This window comes from Gopherus flavomarginatus, unplaced genomic scaffold (assembly GCF_025201925.1).
Source record: "Gopherus flavomarginatus isolate rGopFla2 unplaced genomic scaffold, rGopFla2.mat.asm mat_scaffold_1658_arrow_ctg1, whole genome shotgun sequence".
NCBI lineage: Eukaryota > Metazoa > Chordata > Testudines > Testudinidae > Gopherus > Gopherus flavomarginatus.
In genome coordinates this window covers 10934-28464 of record NW_026114737.1, presented here as the reverse complement: position 1 = coordinate 28464, position 17531 = coordinate 10934, and the positions used below count along the sequence as shown (strand labels likewise).

General features: G+C 57.0%; 1 long non-coding RNA gene across 1 annotated transcript; it reads right to left on the bottom strand.

The window, feature by feature from the left end:
- Positions 1-735: 735 nt before the first annotated feature.
- LOC127042019 (uncharacterized) lies at positions 736-1363 on the bottom strand. Its single transcript, XR_007771809.1, has 3 exons — positions 1278-1363; positions 1145-1197; positions 736-870 (listed from the first exon to the last, which is right to left on the bottom strand). It is a non-coding gene; the product is annotated as an uncharacterized LOC127042019 (long non-coding RNA).
- Positions 1364-17531: the final 16168 nt, after the last annotated feature.

Here is a 17531-nt window from a genome sequence, read left to right as displayed (position 1 = left end):
AAGAAGAAGGGGTGGGAGGGTCTATTTCCCTTTCTTGGTTGGGGGGGTTGTTTTTTAAAATAGCTTTGGTTTTTTTTATGTTTTTGGCCAAAAGCCTTCTTACTATTTTAGATTTTTTCCATTTTTTCCCTACCCCTCTTTTCATTTTTAGGTTTCATGTGCAGTCAGCCTCTTCCTTCCCCCTTTATCGCACTTTCCACTTTTTTAATTAGTGCCCGTGTATCTGCTATTTTTTGGTCTAAAACCCACCCTTTCTTCTGGAAAATTTTGTTTTTGAAATACCTCAAGAATTAGCTTTGAAAACTTTTTTATCTATTAAACGCTTTAGAGATGTACAAACACTAAACAGCTAGTTAAAAGCAGCAACAGATGCAGCCAGCCCCACAGGAACATTCTTATTTCTGGCAAGGGTTTTGCGGGTTCCAAAACCCGGGGGATTAACTTCTTCACCCTGCTCAAACCACGCGTAAACATGGTTGCTTCCACAGAGTTGTTTGTTTTTAAAGCTAATTGTTTTTTGTCGGGGAGGCAAAGGTCTGTTGAAAACTAGGGGCTTTAACTCCTCTGCCTCGCTTACCATGGTTCCTGGAAGTTGTAGAGGTAGCTTTGGGTGGTTCAAAAGCTTGGGGGGGGTCTGAGCCCCTTTCCCCCCCTCCCTGAAAACGAATGCTGTTTTAGAGGTAGACTTTTTGGCCTTTTTTAGTGCCGGCTGGTTTTGTGCAATAATAGATTTGGACGCGCAGGGCTGTTCAAAATCGCTGTGCTTAATACCCTTGCTTCCAACTGCAGCTGCCTCAAAGGGAAATTTCTTGGCCTCTTTAAGCGCGCTCACCTTCAACATTTCTTCTTGAGGAATAACGCTTGATGAGTCTGCCGATACACATAAACAGAATGTTTTTTAACACGGCTTTTTTTAACTAACAACAACAAAGCTGTTCCCCAAAAATATATATTTTAAAAACGTTTTTGCAATAAGCGGGCTAAAAACCGCGTTTAAATTATAGTTTACACCACGCAGGGGCGGTAGAACGGCAACTTTTGTACAATAAAAGCTTTAAGGGTTTTCAAGCCCCTAAAAGGCACACTATTTCCAACTACAGATTTTTTTATTTTAAAAAACACATATTTGAAAAACAGTTCACACCTTCTTCTGTAATTTCAGGAAAACTATTGGGTGGTTTTGACTTCCATCTTGTTCTAAATTAAAAAAATAAAATTTTTTAAAACCTTTTATCTTAAAAATAAATTATTCTTGTGTAGCATATTAATTAGCTTACCAAAGTTTAAAGCTTGTAGCGCGGCATCTGGAATGTCAAGAAAAAAGGCCTCGTCCTATTTAAAAGAAAAAAATATTGCCTTTTAAGTGAGCATAACGCTAGCATAATACCTTGACGACCCACGCAAATTATAGTAAGGTTTCTTACCATGTGGTTGCTCCGAATAACGGTCAAAGTCTTGTATTAGCAATATTTCTTTAACAGTCTTGTTAAGTTTTTTGTTCCTCTATTTATAGGTTTAAACCTTTTTTTTAAAAAAGGTTTTGCCCTCCACCCCCACCCCCCAAATTAATATTTAAAAAGGCATTTCTTTAAAAAAACAGGGTGCGTAAAGGACACTTTTCTAGGAAAAAACGCGGGTGTCGGTCCCCAGACTGCCAACATGCTTTAGCTTTAATGGCTAAAAATGTTATTTTTTTATAGTAAATGTGTTTAAACAGTTAATAAAAAGCCTTTTTTAAATGGTAATGTACCCATTTACAACCTTGTAACCAAAAACTTTTTTAAAACTGCAACCTGTATTTCTTTAATTTGTTTTATGGCCTTAGTTTTTAAAACAAAACTGCTAATTTAAAAATAAACCACGTTAAACTTTTACACAACTTATTTTACATTGTTAGTAAGTTAAAAAAAATATATATTTCTTTAAAACATATTTTAAAACGGTATTTAGGTTTTGTTACAGGGTTAAAAAAAAAGCCGAAGGCTCTGGCTGTTTAGCTAAGAGCGGAGGGGGAGTTGTCAGTTGGTTTTTTAAAAAAACGCGGGAAGGTTTTTGGCTACACACTTTAGCTTTTAAACTTTAATGGTTAAAAAGCTTAGTTTTTATAGTAAATTAGTATGCTTCTTAATACCTGTTTTGGGGGTTCTTTTGCTTTAAACGAAGACCTTGTTATGTTTTGTTCTTTTTTTTTAAATTTACTGACTTACAGAGGCTGTTTTGGCTAAGAGCTGCTGCAAGAGCCTGCTGTTTTTACTATAAAATGGCCCGGGTTAGCCTAAAACTAAAAAAAACAAACCTTTTTTATTACAGCGCATTAGTTTTAGCGCACTAAAATGTTTTTGCACAGTTACATGTTATTAAAACACCTATGCCTAAATAAAGGCTATGGGTCTTCAGGTTTCCTTTTCAACCTTATTTGTTAAAAAGTGGGGAAAAAAGCAATCTTCTCTCTAACCCGCCGGTATCCTAAATATGGGGACTATAAACCGCCTGTTACTAAAAAAAAATCTAGGTTGCTTCTGCATAATTTTTTATTACAACACATACAAAAGGGTTGTGGCTTAGGTTTGTTTTTCGAGTCATTATCCCTTTGCAAAACTTAATGTAATTGTAACTTGTGTTTGTTAAAAAGTTTGGGAAAGAAGCAGCCTTCTTATCTCTGACCCACTGCTCACAGAGGCTTCTTTACTAACAGGTGCTTTGCCCGACTTTCACATTGTTTTTACTAAAAAAGAAAAACAAAAAAAACCAATTAGTTTAAAACCTAGGGAAAAACTTTAAAAAAGGGTGTATTACGAAAAGCTTGCGCGTTTTAAAAACATCTTTGTAAAAGGGCTACTTGGTGGGAAAATGCTGCGGGTCTGTTTCTTTAGATAATTAAAAACAGATAATAGGAAGGGTGGAAAGAGGGGGAGCTGGGTCTTGCTTAAAGTCTTGAGACACTAGGTTTGGTTCAGGAAAATGAATTCTATGACACTGTTGTAAAACTACCTCTGACTGGTCCGATCCAAAGGCGGTGATAACGAGGCTAAGAGGGTTTGAACCCGGAAAGCTGCCTCATTCTGCAGAAAGACGGGAAAAGGTAACAATTCTATCTCTTTCTCTTTAATCCTACCATGTGTTCTCTATTTTTGCTCTTTGCAAATTGGACTCTTCGCTTTTCTTGTCTTGTAAACCGCCCTGATTCTGAATTCTTTTTTACCCTGTGCTTACTAAACAGACTGCCTGCTTCTCTCTCTGTCTCATTCTGATTCCGCCATGTGCTGTCTATCTTTGATCTTTCTTCTTAATCTGCAATGATATTGAATAGTCTAAATACTTTTTTACCACGTGCTTAAAAAACAGGCTTTGCCTTTGTCAATTTTCCTTTTAAACTTCGTTTTTTCTTAATCTACATTGGTATTATTTAGTTTTAATGTGTTTTATTTACTAAAGTTAAACCAAAAAAACTACCTGGTTTTACAAAAAGACTGCAAAGGTAAACTTTTTTTAAGTTTACCGTAAGCTTTATTGTATTTTTCTTAGACACTTTTAAAAAAAGTTTTTATGCTGTGCTTACCAAACAGGTTTTGCCTTAGAAAATTCCCTTTATAAACCTAGATTACAATATTATTTAACTTTTTTATTAATACACCCTGATATTTAATACACTTTTTATTCATGTCATCAAGCACAAAACTACACAACACTTCCCCTAGTCAAACACATACACGCCCATTTTTTTCAGAATAGTCTACGGAGCCAACGGAAATGGAGGGTGGGAAGCCGGACATAAGCCCTAAAAGTGCCGTGGAAACGTGTCAAAATTGCATCGTGATGAGTACTATCGAGCTTATTACTACTCATGGTTCTCCGGGGCCACGGTTGGGGCCCGCAGCGGTTGAGACCCTGGAGCTACGATTGGGGCCCCAGGGGGTAGGTCCCCATTGCGGGGTTCGGTCCCAAAGCGGTTGTGCCCCTAGAGCTAGGGTTGGGGCCCCGAGGGGTTAGGCCCCTGGAGCTATGGTTCGGGCGCTCAGGGGTTCGGCCCCCGGAGTTGGTGATGGGGCCACCAGGGGTTGGGTCCCTGGAGCTATGGTTCGGGCCCCCAGGGTTTGGGCCCCTGGAGTTGGTGTTGGGGCCCCCAGGGTTTGGGACCCTGGAGTTGGTGTTGGGGCGCCCAGGGGTTGGGCCCCTGGAGCTGGTGTTGGGGCCCACAGGGTTTGGGCCCCTGAAGTTGGTGTTGGGGCCCCCAGGGGTTGGGACCCTGGAGTTGGTGTTGGGGCCTCCAGGGTTTGGGCCCCTGGAATTGGTGTTGGGGCCCCCAGGGGTTGGGACCTTGGAGCTGGTGTTGGGGCCCCCAGGGTTTGGGCCTCTGGAGTTGGTGTTGGGGCCCCCAGGGTTTGGGCCCCTGGAGTTGGTGTTGGGGCCCCCAGGGGTTGGGCCCCTGAGGTTGGTGTTGGGGCCCCCAGGGTTTGGGCCCCTGGAGCGATGCTTCGGGCCCCCAGGGGTTGGGCCCCTGGAGTTGGTGTTGGGGCCCCCAGGGTTTGGGCCCCTGGAGTTGGTGTTGGGGCCCCCAGGGTTTGGGCCCCTGGAGTTGGTGTTGGGGCCCCCAGGGTTTGGGCCCCTGGAGCTATGGTTCGAGCCCCCAGGGGTTGGGCCCCTGGAGTTGGTGTTGGGGCCCCCAGGGGTTGGGCCAATGGAGTTGGTGTTGGGGCCCCCAGGGTTTGGGCCCCTGGAGCTGGTGTTGGGGCCCACAGGGGTTGTTCCCCTCGAGTTGGTGTTGGGGCCCCCAGGGGTTGGGCCCCTGGAGCTGGTGTTGGGGCCCCCAGGGGTTGGGACCCTGGAGCTGGTGTTGGGGCCCCCAGGGTTTGGGCCCCTGGAGTTGGTGTTGGGGCCCCCAGGGGTTGGGCCCCTGAGGTTGGTGTTGGGACCCCCAGGGTTTGGGCCCCTGGATTTGGTGTTGGGGCCCCCAGGGGTTGGGCCCCTGGAGTTGGTGTTGGGGCCCCCAGGGTTTGGGCCGCTGGAGCTATGGTTCGGGCCCCCAGGGGTTGGGCCCCTGGAGTTGGTGTTGGGGCCCCCAGGGGTTGGGCCAATGGAGTTGGTGTTGGGGCCCCCAGGGTTTCGGCCCCTGGAGCTGGTGTTGGGGCCCACAGGGGTTGGGCCCCTGGAGTTGGTTTTGGGACCCCCAAGGGTTGGGCCCCTGGAGTTGGTTTTGGGACCCCCAGGGGTTGGGCCCCTGGAGCTGGTGTTGGGGCCCCCAGGGTTTGGGCCCCTGGAGCTGGTGTTGGGGCCCACAGGGGTTGGGCCCCTGGAGTTGGTGTTGGGGCCCCCAGGGGTTGGGCCCCTGGAGCTGGTGTTGGGGCCCCCAGGGGTTGGGCCCCTGGAGCTATGGTTCGGGCCCCCAGGGGTTGGGCCCCTGGAGATGGTGTTGGGGCCCCCAGGGGTTGGGCCCCTGGAGCTATGGTTCGGGCCCCCAGGGGTTGGGCCCCTGGAGCTGGTTTTCGGGCCCCCAGGGGTTGGGCCCCTGGACTTGGTGTTGGGGCCCCCAGGGGTTGGGCCCCTGGAGCTATGGTTTGGACCCCCAGGGGTTGGGCCCCTGGAGTTGGTGTTGGGGTCCCTAGGGCTTGGGCCCCTGGAGCTGGTGTTGGGGACCCCAGGGGTTGGGCCCCTGGAGCTACGGTTCGGGCCCCCAGGGTTTGGGCCCCTGGAGCTGGTGTTGGGGCCCCCAGGGGTTGGGCCCCTTTAGTTGTTGTTGGGGACCCCAGGGTTTGGGCCCCTGGAGCTGGTGTTAGGGCCCCCAGGGGTTGGGCCCCTAGAGTTGGTGTTGGGGCCCCCAGCGTTTGGGCCCGTGGAGCTGGTGTTGGGGCCCCCAGGGGTTGGGCCCCTGGAGCTATGGTTCGGGCCCCCAGGGGTTGGGCCCCTGGAGCTGGTGTTGGGGCCCCCACGGGTTGGGCCCCTGGAGGTGGTGTTGGGGCCCCCAGGGTTTGGGCCCCTGGAGCTGGTGTTGGGGCCCCCAGGGTTTGGGCACCTGGAGCTGGTGTTGGGGCCCCCAGGAGTTAGGCCCCTGGAGCTATGGTTCGGGCCCCCATGGGTTGGGCCCCTGGAGTTAGTGTTGGGGCCCCCAGGGTTTGGGCCCCTGGAGCTGGTGTTGGGGCCCCTAGGGGTTGGGCCCCTGGAGCTATGGTTCGGGCCCCCAGGGGTTGGGCCCCTGGAGTTGGGGTTGGGGCCCCCAGGGTTTGGGCCCCTGGAGCTGGTGTTGGGGCCCCCAGGGGTTTGGCCTCTGGAGCTATGGTTCGGGCCCCCAGGGGTTAGGGCCCTGGAGCTGGTGTTGGGGCCCCCAGGGGTTGGGCCCCTGGAGCTGGTGTTGGGGCCCCCAGGGTTTGGGCCCTTAGAGCTATGGTTCGGGCCCCCAGGGGTTGGGCCCCTGGAGCTGGTGTTGGGGCCCCCAGGGGTTGGGCCCGTGGAGCTATGGTTCGGGCCCCCAGGGGTTGGGCCCCTGGAGTTGGTGTTGGGGCCCCCAGGGTTTGGGCCCCTGGAGCTGGTGTTGGGGCCCCCAGGGGTTGGGCCCCTGGAGCTATGGTGTGGGTCCCTAGGGGTTGGGACCCTGGAGCTGGTGTTGGGGCCCCCAGGGGTTGGGCCGCTGGAGCTGGTGTTGGGGCCCCCAGGGTTTGGGCCCCTGGAGCTATGGCTCGGGCCCCCAGGGGTTGGGTCCCTGGAGCTGGTGTTGGGGCCCCCAGGGGTTGGGCCCCTGGAGCTATGGTTCGGGCCCCCAGGGGTTGGGCCCCTGGAGATGGTGTTGGGGCCCCCAGGGTTTGGGCCCCTGGAGCTGGTGTTGGGGCCCACAGGGGTTGGGCCCCTGGAGTTGGTGTTGGGGCCCCCAGGGGTTGGGCCCCTGGAGCTGGTGTTGGGGCCCCCAGGGGTTGGGCCCCTGGAGCTATGGTTCGGGCCCCCAGGGGTTGGGCCCCTGGAGATGGTGTTGGGGCCCCCAGGGTTTGGGCCCCTGGAGCTGGTTTTCGGGCCCCCAGGGGTTGGGCCCCTGGACTTGGTGTTGGGGCCCCCAGGGTTTGGGCCCCTGGAGATATGGTTCGGGCCCTCAGGGGTTGGGCCCCTGGAGCTATGGTTCGGGCCTCCAGGAGTTGGGCCCCTGGAGCTATGGTTCGGTCCCCCAGGGTTTGGGCCCCTGGAGCTGGTGTTGGGGTCCCGAGGGGTTGGGCCCCTGGGGCTATGGTTCGGGACCCCAGGGGTTGGGCCACCTGGAGCTGGTGTTGGGGCCCCCAGGGTTTGGGCCCCTGGAGTTGGTGTTGGGGCCCCCAGGGTTTGGGCCCCTGGAATTGGTGTTGGGGCCCCCAGGGGTTGGGCCCCTGGAGCTATGGTTCGGGCCCCCAGGGATTGGGCCCCTGGAGTTGGTGTGGGGCCCCCAGGGTTTGGGCCCCTGGAGCTGGTGTTGGGGCCCCCAGGGTTTGAGCCCCTGGAGTTGGTGTTCGGGCCCCCAGGAGTTGGGCCCCTGGAGTTGGTGTTCGGGCCCCCAGGAGTTGGGCCCCTGGAGTTGGTGTTGGGGCCCCCAGGTGTTGGGGCCCTGGAGCTATGGTTCGGGCCCCCAGGGTTTGGGCCCCTGGAGTTGGTGTTGGGGCCCCCAGGGTTTGGGCCCCTGGAGTTGGTGTTGGGGCCCCCAGGGTTTGGGCCCCTGGAGATATGGTTCGGGCCCTCAGGGTTTGGGCCCCTGGAGCTATGGTTCGAGCCCCCAGGGGTTGGGCCCCTGGAGCTGTGGTTCGGTCCCCCAGGGTTTGGGCCCCTGGTGCTGGTGTTGGGGTCCAGAGGGGTTGGGCCCCTGGAGCTATGGTTTGGGACCCCAGAGGTTGGGCCCCTGGAGCTCGTGTTGGAGCCCCCAGGGGTTGGGCCCCTGGAGTTGGTGTTGGGGCCCCCCAGGGGTTGGGCTCCTGGAGCTATCGTTCAGGCCCCCAGGTTTGGGCCCCTGGAGTTGGTGTTGGGGCCCCCAAGGTTTGGGCCCCTGGAGTTGGTGTTGGGGCCCCCAGGGATTGGGCCCCTGGAGCTATGGTTCGGTCCCCCAGGGTTTGGGCCCCTGGAGCTGGTGTTGGGGGTCCCCAGGGGTTGGGCCCCTGGAGCTATGGTTCGGGCCCCCAGGGGTTGGGCCCCTGGAGTTGGTGTTGGGCCCCCAGGGTTTGGGCCCCTGGAGCTGGTGTTGGGGCCCCCAGGGGTTGGGCCCCTGGAGCTATGGTTCGGGCCCCCAGGGGTTGGGTCCCTGGAGCTATGGTTCGGTCCCCCAGGGTTTGGGCCCCTGGAGCTGGTGTTGGGGTCCCAAGGGGTTGGGCCCCTGGAGCTATGGTTCGGGCCCCCAGGGGTTGGGCCCCCGGAGTTGGTGTTGGGTCCCCCAGGGGTTGGGCCCCTGGAGCTGGTGTTGTGGCCCCCAGGGGTTGGGCCCGTGGAGCTATGGTTCGGGCCCTCAGGGGTTGGGCCCCTGGAGCTGGTGTTGGGGCCCCCATGGTTTGGGCCCCTGGAGCTGGTGTTGGGGTCCCCAGGGGTTGGGCCCTTAGAGCTCATGTTGAGGCCCCCAGGGCTTGGGCCCCTGGAGCTATGGTTCGGTCCTCCAGGGTTTGGGCCCCTGGAGCTGGTGTTGGGGCCCCCAGGGGTTGGGCCCCTTGAGCTGGTGTTAGGGCCCCCAGGGTTTGGGCCCCTGGAGTTGTTGTTGGGGCCCCCAGGGGTTGGGCCCCTGGAGCTATGGTTCGGGCCCCCAGGGGTTGGGCCCCTGGAGCTGGTGTTGGGGCCCCCAGGGGTTGGGCCCCTGGAGCTGGTGTTGGGGCCCCCAGGGTTTGGGACCCTGGAGCTGGTGTTGGGGCCCCCAGGGGTTGGGCCCCTGGAGCTATGGTTCTGGCTCCTAGGGGTTGGGCCCCTGGAGTTGGTGTTGGGGCCCCCAGGGTTTGGGCCCCTAGAGCTGGTGTTGGGGCCCCCAGGGTTTGGGCCCCTGGAGTTGGTGTTGGGGACCCCAGGGTTTGGGCCCCTGGAGCTTGTGTTGGGGCCCCCAGGGGTTGGGCCCCTGGAGCTATGGTTCGGGCCCCCAGGGGTTGGGCCCCTGGAGTTGGTGTTGGGGCCCCCAGGGTTTGGGCCCTTGGAGCTGGTGTTGGGGCCCCCAGGGGTTGGGCCCCTGGAGCTATGGTTCGGGCCCCCAGGGGTTGGGCCCCTGGAGTTGGTGTTGGGGCCCCCAGGGGTTGGGCCCCTTGAGCTATGGTTTCGGCCCCCAGGGGTTGGGCCCCTGGAGTTGGTGTTGGGGCCCCCAGGGGTTGTGCCCCTGGAGTTGGTGTTGGGGCCCCCAGGGGTTGGGCCCCTGGAGTTGGTGTTGGGGCCCCCAGGGTTTGGGTTCCTGGAGCTGGTGTTGAGGCCCGCAGGGTTTGAGCCCCTGGAGTTGGTGTTGGGGCCCCCAGGGTTTGGGCCCCTGGAGCTATGGTTCGGGCCCCCAGGGGTTGGGCCCCTGGAGTTGGTGTTGGGGCCCCCAGGGTTTGGGCCCCTGGAGCTGGTGTTGGGGCCCCCAGGGGTTGGGCCCCTGGAGCTATGGTTCGGGCCCCCAGGGGTTCGGCCCCTGGAGTTGGTGTTGGGGCCCCCAGGGTTTCGGCCCCTGGAGTTGGTGTTGGGGCCTCCAGGGTTTGGGCCCCTGGAGCTGGTGTTGGGGCCCCTAGGGGTGGGGCCGGGGAGCTATGGTTCGGGCCCCCAGGGGTTGGGCCCCTGGAGTTGGTGTTGGGGCCCCCAGGGTTTGGGCCCCTGGAGCTGGTGTTGGGGCCCCCAGGGGTTGGGCCCCTGGAGCTGGTGTTGGGGCCCCCAGGGGTTAGGGCCCTGGAGCTGGTGTTGGGGCCCCCAGGGGTTGGGCCCCTGGAGCTGGTGTTGGGGCCCCCAGGGTTTGGGCCCTTAGAGCTATGGTTCGGGCCCCCAGGGGTTGGGCCCCTGGAGCTGGTGTTGGGGCCCCCAGGGGTTGGGCCCCTGGAGCTATGGTTCGGGCCCCCAGGGGTTGGGCCCCTGGAGTTGGTGTTGGGGCCCCCAGGGTTTTGGACCCTGGAGCTGGTGTTGGGGCCCCCAGGGGTTGGGCCCCTGGAGCTATGGTGTGGGTCCCTAGGGGTTGGGACCCTGGAGCTGGTGTTGGGGCCCCCAGGGGTTGGGCCCCTGGAGCTGGTGTTGGGGCCCCCAGGGTTTGGGCCCCTGGAGCTATGGCTCGGGCCCCCAGGGGTTGGGTCCCTGGAGCTGGTGTTGGGGCCCCCAGGGTTTCGGCCCCTGGAGCTGGTGTTGGGGCCCCCAGGGGTTGGGACCCTGGAGTTGGTGTTGGGGCCCCCAGGGTTTGGGCCCCTGGAGCTATGGTTCGTGCCCCCAGGGGTTGGGCCCCTGGAGCTATGGTTCGGCCCCCATGGGTTTGGCCCCTGGAGCTATGGTTCGGTCCCCCAGGGTTTGGGCCCGTGTTACTGGTGTTGGGGTCCCCAGGGGTTGGGCCCCTGGATTTGGTGTTGGGGCCCCCAGGGGTTGGGCCCCTGGAGCTATGGTTCGGGCCCCCAGGGGTCGGGCCCCTGGAGTTGGTGTTGGGGCCCCCAGGGTTTGGGCCCCTGGAGCTGGTGTTGGGGCCCCCAGGGGTTGGGCCCCTGGAGCTATGGTTCGGGCCCCCAGGGGTTGGGTCCCTGGAGCTATGGTTCGGTCCCCCAGGGTTTGGGCCCCTGGAGCTGGTGTTGGGGTCCCAAGGGGTTGGGCCCCTGGAGCTATGGTTCGGGCCCCCAGGGGTTGGGCCCCTGGAGTTGGTGTTGGGGCCCCCAGGGGTTGGGACCCTGGAGCTGGTGTTGTGGCCCCCAGGGGTTGGGCCCCTGGAGCTATGGTTCGGGCCCCCAGGGGTTGGGCCCCTGGAGCTGGTGTTGGGGCCCCCATGGTTTGGGCCCCTGGAGCTGGTGTTGGGGTCCCCAGGGGTTGGGCCCTTAGAGCTGATGTTGAGGCCCCCAGGGTTTGGGCCCCTGGAGCTATGGTTCGGTCCTCCAGGGTTTGGGCCCCTGGAGCTGGTGTTGGGGTCCCCAGGGGTTGGGCCCCTTGAGCTGGTGTTAGGGCCCCCAGGGGTTCGGCCCGTGGAGTTGTTATAGACTCATAGACTCATAGACTCATAGGTCAGAAGGGACCAATCTGATCATCTAGTCTGACCTCCTGCACAAGGCAGGCTACAGAACCCCACCCATCCAATTTTATACAACCCCTATCCCAGGACCGAGTTATTGAAATCCTCAAAAATGGTTTGAAGACCTCAAGCTGCAGAGACACCACCAGCAAGCGACCCGTGCCCCACGCTGCAGGGGAAGGCGAAAAACCTCCAGGGCACCTGCCAATCCGCCCTGGAGGAAAATTCCTTCCCGACCCCAAATATGGCGATCAGCTAAACCCTGAGCATGTGGGCAAGAGTCACCAGCCAGCACCCAAGAAGGAGTTCTCCGCAGCAACTCAGTACCCATCGCATGCAACATCTCCCCGCAGACCATTGAGCAGACCTGTCTGGTTGTAATTCAAGATCAATTGCCCAAATTGACGATCCTATGATAACATCCCCTCCATATACTTATCAAGCTTTGTCTTAAAGCCAGGAAAGTCTTTTGCCCCTACTACTTCCCTCGGAAGGCTATTCCAGAACTTCACTCCCCTAATGGTCAGAAACCTTCATCTAATTTCAAGTCTAAACTTCCTAATATCCAGTTTATACCCATTCGTCCTCGTGGCTACATTAGTACTAAACTTAAATAATTCCTCTCCCTCCCTAACGTTAACCCCCTTGATATATTTATATAGGGCGAGCATATCCCTCCTCAGCCTTCTTTTGGCCAGGCTAAACAAGCCAAGCTCTTTGAGTCTCCTTTCATAAGGCAGTTTTTCCATTCCTCGGATCATCCTCGTAGCCCGTCTCTGAACCTGTTCCAGTTTGAATTCATCCTTCTTGAACATGGGACACCAGAACTGCACACAGTATTCCAGATGGGGTCTCACCAACGCCGTATACAACGGTACTAACACATCCTTATCCTTGCAGGAAATACCCCGCCTGATGCATCCCAAAATCGCATTTGCTTTTTTAACAGCCGTATCACATTGGCGACTCATAGTCATCCTGCTATCAACCAGTACCCCAAGGTCCTTCTCTTCCTCCGTCGCTTCCAACTGATGCGCCCCCAACGTATATCCAAAATTCTTATTATTAATTCCTAAATGCATGACCTTGCACTTTTCACTATTGTATTTCATCCTATTTCTATTACTCCAGTTTACAAGGTGGTTCAGATCTTCTTGAATAGTATCCCTGTCCTTCTCCGTGTTAGCAATACCCCCCAGCTTCGTGTCATCCGCGAACTTTATTAGCACATTCCCGCTCTTTGTGCCAAGGTCAGTAATAAAAAGGTTAAATAAGATCGGTCCCAAGACCGATCCTTGAGGGACTCCACTGGTGACCTCCTTCCAGTCCGACAGTTCACCTTTCAATACGACCCTCTGGAGTCTCCCCTTTAACCAGTTCCTTATCCACCTTACAACTTTCATATTCACTCCCAGCTTTTCCAATTTAACTAACAGCTCCCCGTGCGGAACCGTGTCGAACGCCTTACTGAAATCTAGGTAAATTATATCTACCGCATTTCCTTTATCTAAGTAATCCGTCACCTTCTCAAAGAAGGAGATCAGATTGGTTTGGCACGATCTACCTTTAGTAAATCCGTGTTGCAGTTCGTCCCAATTACCATTGACCTCTATGTCCTTAACTACTTTCTCCCTTAAAATTTTTTCCAAGACCTTACATACTACAGACGTCAAGCTAACAGGCCTATAATTACCCGGATCACTCTTTTTCCCTTTCTTAAAAATAGGAACTATATTAGCAATCCTCCAGTCATACGGCACAACACCCGAGATTATCGATTGCTTAAAAATTCTCGCTAACGGGCTCGCAATTTCACGCGCCAGTTCCTTTAATATCCTCGGGTGGAGATTGTCCGGGCCCTCCGACTTCGACCCATCGAGCTGTTCAAGTACGGCCTCCACCTCAGTTGCAGTAATATCCACTTCCATATCCACATTCCCGTTTATCATCCCTCCATCATCGCAAGGTTCCTTACTAGTCTTATTAAAAACCGAGGCAAAGTACTTGTTTAGATGTTGGGCCATGCCTAGGTTACCCTTAACCTCCATTCCATCCTCAGTGTATAGCGGCCCCACTTCTTCTTTCTTTGTTTTCTTCTTATTTATGTGGCTGTAGAACCTTTTACTATTGGTTTTGATTCCCTTTGCAAGTTCCAGTTCAATGCGGCTTTTAGCCTTCCTCACTTTATCCCTACATGTTCTGACCTCAGCAAGGTAGCTTTCTTTACTGATCCTGCCTTCCTTCCACTCCCTGTAAGCTTTCTGCTTTTGTCTAATCCCCTCTCTGAGTTGCTTGCTCATCCAGTTTGGCCTGCAACTCCTGCCCATGGTTCTTTTCCCCTTTCTCGGGATGCAGGCTTCCGACAGTCTCCGCAGCTGTGACTTAAAGTAATTCCAGGCCTCCTCCACATTTAAATCCACTAATTCCTCCGTCCAATCCACTTCCCTAACTAATTTCCTTAACTCTTTAAAATTAGCCCTCGAGAAGTCAAAAACCCTAATCGCAGATCTACATTTGTTTATCCTTCCATCTAGTTTGAACTGAATCAGCTCATGATCACTCGAACCAAGGTTGTCCCCTACCACCATTTCTTCTACGAGGTCCTCACTGCTCACCAACACCAAGTCTAGAATGGCATCCCCTCTCGTAGGTGCTTCAACTACTTGATGAAGAAATCCATCCGCTATCACATCCAGAAAAATCCGACCCCTATTATTCGTGCAATTACTCGTCCTCCAGTCTATGTCCGGGAAGTTGAAGTCCCCCATAATCACACATTTCCCCTTTGTGTTTACTTCATTAAAGACATTAAAGAGGTCTCTATCCATATCCCAATCCGATCCCGGCGGTCTGTAGCACACCCCAAGCACTATCTCAGGGGAAGCTCTAGTTGCTTTTTTACCCAGCGTGATTTTTGCCCAGACGGACTCCGTGTTATCCATTCCATCGCATCTTATTTCGCTACATTTAATTTCATCATTGATGTACAAGGCTACTCCCCCACCTTTGCCTTTCTTCCTGTCTTTTCTGAACAGCACATAGCCTTCAATACCCGTGCTCCAGTCATGAGTACTATTCCACCAGGTTTCGGTAATCCCTATAATATCCGGCTTGACTTCCTGCACGAGTAACTCCAGTTCCTCCATCTTGTTACCTAGGCTCCTCGCATTAGTGTACAAACCTTTTAATTTTCGGTGTTTGGCGTCAGTGACATTCTTTCCCCCGTCGTGCACAAACTGTCTGCCACCAGCATCACCCGTTACTCTGGTTTTTACTCCACTATTCCTCCTTGGATCAAATCTTGGGGCCACAAGGGTATCCCTGCTCACTTTGTTTACTTCCCTCTCCAGGTTATGTTCTGGCGTGGAGATCTCCCGAACATTTCCCAACCATCTCCCCCAACTTTCTAGTTTAAAGCCCTCTTGATGAGGTCGGCGAGCCTCCATCCTAGAATCCTATTTCCCTCCTTGCTGAGATGAAGTCCATCCTGAGCAAACAGTCGTCTATCCGTAAATGCGTCCCAGTGACCGTACATACCAAAGCCCTCCTTATAACACCACTCCCTGAGCCATCTGTTGATCGCCATAATCTTGTCCCTCCTTCGTCGCCCCGCTCTAGGAACCGGCAGAATCCCACTGAAGATCACCTGAGCCTCGATGTCTTTAAGCCTCTTCCCCAGTCTGAAATAGTCCTCCTTGATACTGTCCAGCGAGTAACTAGCTGTATCGTTCGTTCCCACATGAAGGATAATGAATGGATTTTTTCCCGCTCCCGCTAAGATCGTATTCAGGCTCAAGTCCACATCCTGTATCTTAGCCCCCGGCAGACAGCACACTCTTCTGTTCTCCCGATCCGGTTTAGTTACAGGCCTGTCTACTCTTCTCAGTAGAGAGTCTCCAATCACGTAGACTTGCCTTTTCCTGGTGACAATGCGATTCTCCGGTCTATCCCCCACAGCAGCTGGCCGTGATTCCTCCTGATTTGTATTCGACCTCACAATCCTCCTAGGGCTCGTACTTGATGTCGCCTCCACAGACTGCTCCCCTCCATCTGCAGGACTAGCTGCTTGCCTCTTCTTCCTTGCCGTAACTCCTTCAGCAGCCCGCTGTGTTCCATCTTCATTTCCCAACTCAGCAAACCTATTCCTGAGTTCTATTTGTCCATCGCTGGCCCAAGGGGTTGGGCCCCTGGAGCTATGGTTCGGGCCCCCAGGGGTTCGGCCCCTGGAGCTGGTGTTGGGGCCCCCAGGGGTTGGGCCCCTGGAGCTGGTGTTGGGGCCCCCAGGGTTTGGGACCCTGGAGCTGGTGTTGGGGCCCCCAGGGGTTGGGCCCCTGGAGCTATGGTTCTGGCCCCTAGGGGTTGGGCCCCTGGAGTTGGTGTTGGGGCCCCCAGGGTTTGGGCCCCTGGAGCTGGTGTTGGGGCCCCCAGGGTTTGGGCCCCTGGAGTTGGTGTTCGGGCCCCCAGGGTTTGGGACCCTGGAGCTTGTGTTGGGGCCCCCAGGGGTTGGGCCCCTGGAGCTATGGTTCGGGCCCCCAGGGGTTGGGCCCCTGGAGTTGGTGTTTGGGCCCCCAGGGTTTGGGCCCTTGGAGCTGGTGTTGGGGCCCCCAGGGGTTGGGCCCCTAGAGCTATGGTTCGGGCCCCCAGGGGTTGGGCCCCTGGAGTTGGTGTTGGGGCCCCCAGGGTTTGGGCCCCTGGAGCTGGTGTTGGGGCCCCCAGGGGTTGGGCCCCTGGAGCTATGGTTCGGGCCCCCAGGGGTTGGGCCCCTGGAGTTGGTGTTTGGGCCCCCAGGGTTTGGGCCCTTGGAGCTGGTGTTGGGGCCCCCAGGGGTTGGGCCCCTAGAGCTATGGTTCGGGCCCCCAGGGGTTGGGCCCCTGGAGTTGGTGTTGGGGCCCCCAGGGTTTGGGCCCCTGGAGCTGGTGTTGGGGCCCCCAGGGGTTGGGCCCCTGGAGCTATGGTTTCGGCCCCCAGGGGTTGGGCCCCTGGAGTTGGTGTTGGGGCCCCCAGGGGTTGGGCCCCTGGAGTTGGTGTTGGGGCCCCCAGGGTTTGGGTTCCTGGAGCTGGTGTTGAGGCCCCCAGGGTTTGAGCCCCTGGAGTTGGTGTTGGGGCCCCCAGGGTTTGGGCCCCTGGAGCTATGGTTCGGGCCCCCAGGGGTTGGGCCCCTGGAGTTGGTGTTGGGGCCCCCAGGGTTTGGGCCCCTGGAGCTGGTGTTGGGGCCCCCAGGGGTTGGGCCCCTGGAGCTATGGTTCGGGCCCCCAGGGGTTCGGCCCTTGGAGTTGGTGTTGGGGCCCCCAGGGTTTCGGCCCCTGGAGTTGGTGTTGGGGCCTCCAGGGTTTGGGCCCCTGGAGCTGGTGTTGGGGCCCCTAGGGGTGGGGCCGGGGAGCTATGGTTCGGGCCCCCAGGGGTTGGGCCCCTGGAGTTGGTGTTGGGGCCCCCAGGGTTTGGGCCCCTGGAGCTGGTGTTGGGGTCCCCAGAGGTTGGGACCCTGGAGCTATGGTTCGGGAACCCAGGGGTTGGGCCCCTGGAGCTGGTGTTGGGGCCCCCAGGGTTTGGGCCCCTGGAGCTGGTGTTGGGGTCCCCAGAGGTTGGGCCCCTAGAGCTGATGTTGGGGCCCCCAGGGGTTGGGCCCCTGGAGCTATGGTTCGGTCCCTCAGGGTTTGGGCCCCTGGAGCTGGTGTTGGGGTCCCCAGGGGTTGGGCCCCTGGAGCTATGGTTCGGGCCCCCAGGGGTTGGGCCCCTGGAGTTGGTGTTGGGGCCCCCAGGGTTTGGGCCCCTGGAGCTGGTGTTGGGGCCCCCAGGGGTTGGGCCCCTGGAGTTATGGTTCGGGCCCCCAGGGGTTGGGCCCCTGGAGTTGGTGTTGGGGTCCCCAGGTTTTGGGCCCCTGGAGCTGGTGTTGGGGCCCCCAGCGGTTGGGCCCCTGGAGCTACGGTTCGGGCCCCAGGGGTTTGGACCCTGGAGCTGGTGTTGGGGCCCCCAGGGGTTGGGCCCCTGGAGCTGGTGTTGGGGCCCCCAGGGTTTGGGCCCTTAGAGCTATGGTTCGGGCCCCCAGGGGTTGGGCCCCTGGAGCTGGTGTTGGGGCCCCCAGGGGTTGGGCCCCTGGAGCTATGGTTCGGGCCCCCAGGGGTTGGGCCCCTGGAGTTGGTGTTGGGGCCCCCAGGGTTTTGGACCCTGGAGCTGGTGTTGGGGCCCCCAGGGGTTGGGCCCCTGGAGCTATGGTTTGGGTCCCTAGGGGTTGGGACCCTGGAGCTGGTGTTGGGGCCCCCAGGGGTTGGGCCCCTGGAGCTGGTGTTGGGGCCCCCAGGGTTTGGGCCCCTGGAGCTATGGCTCGGGCCCCCAGGGGTTGGGTCCCTGGAGCTGGTGTTGGGGCCCCCAGGGGTTGGGCCCCTGGAGCTATGGTTCGGGC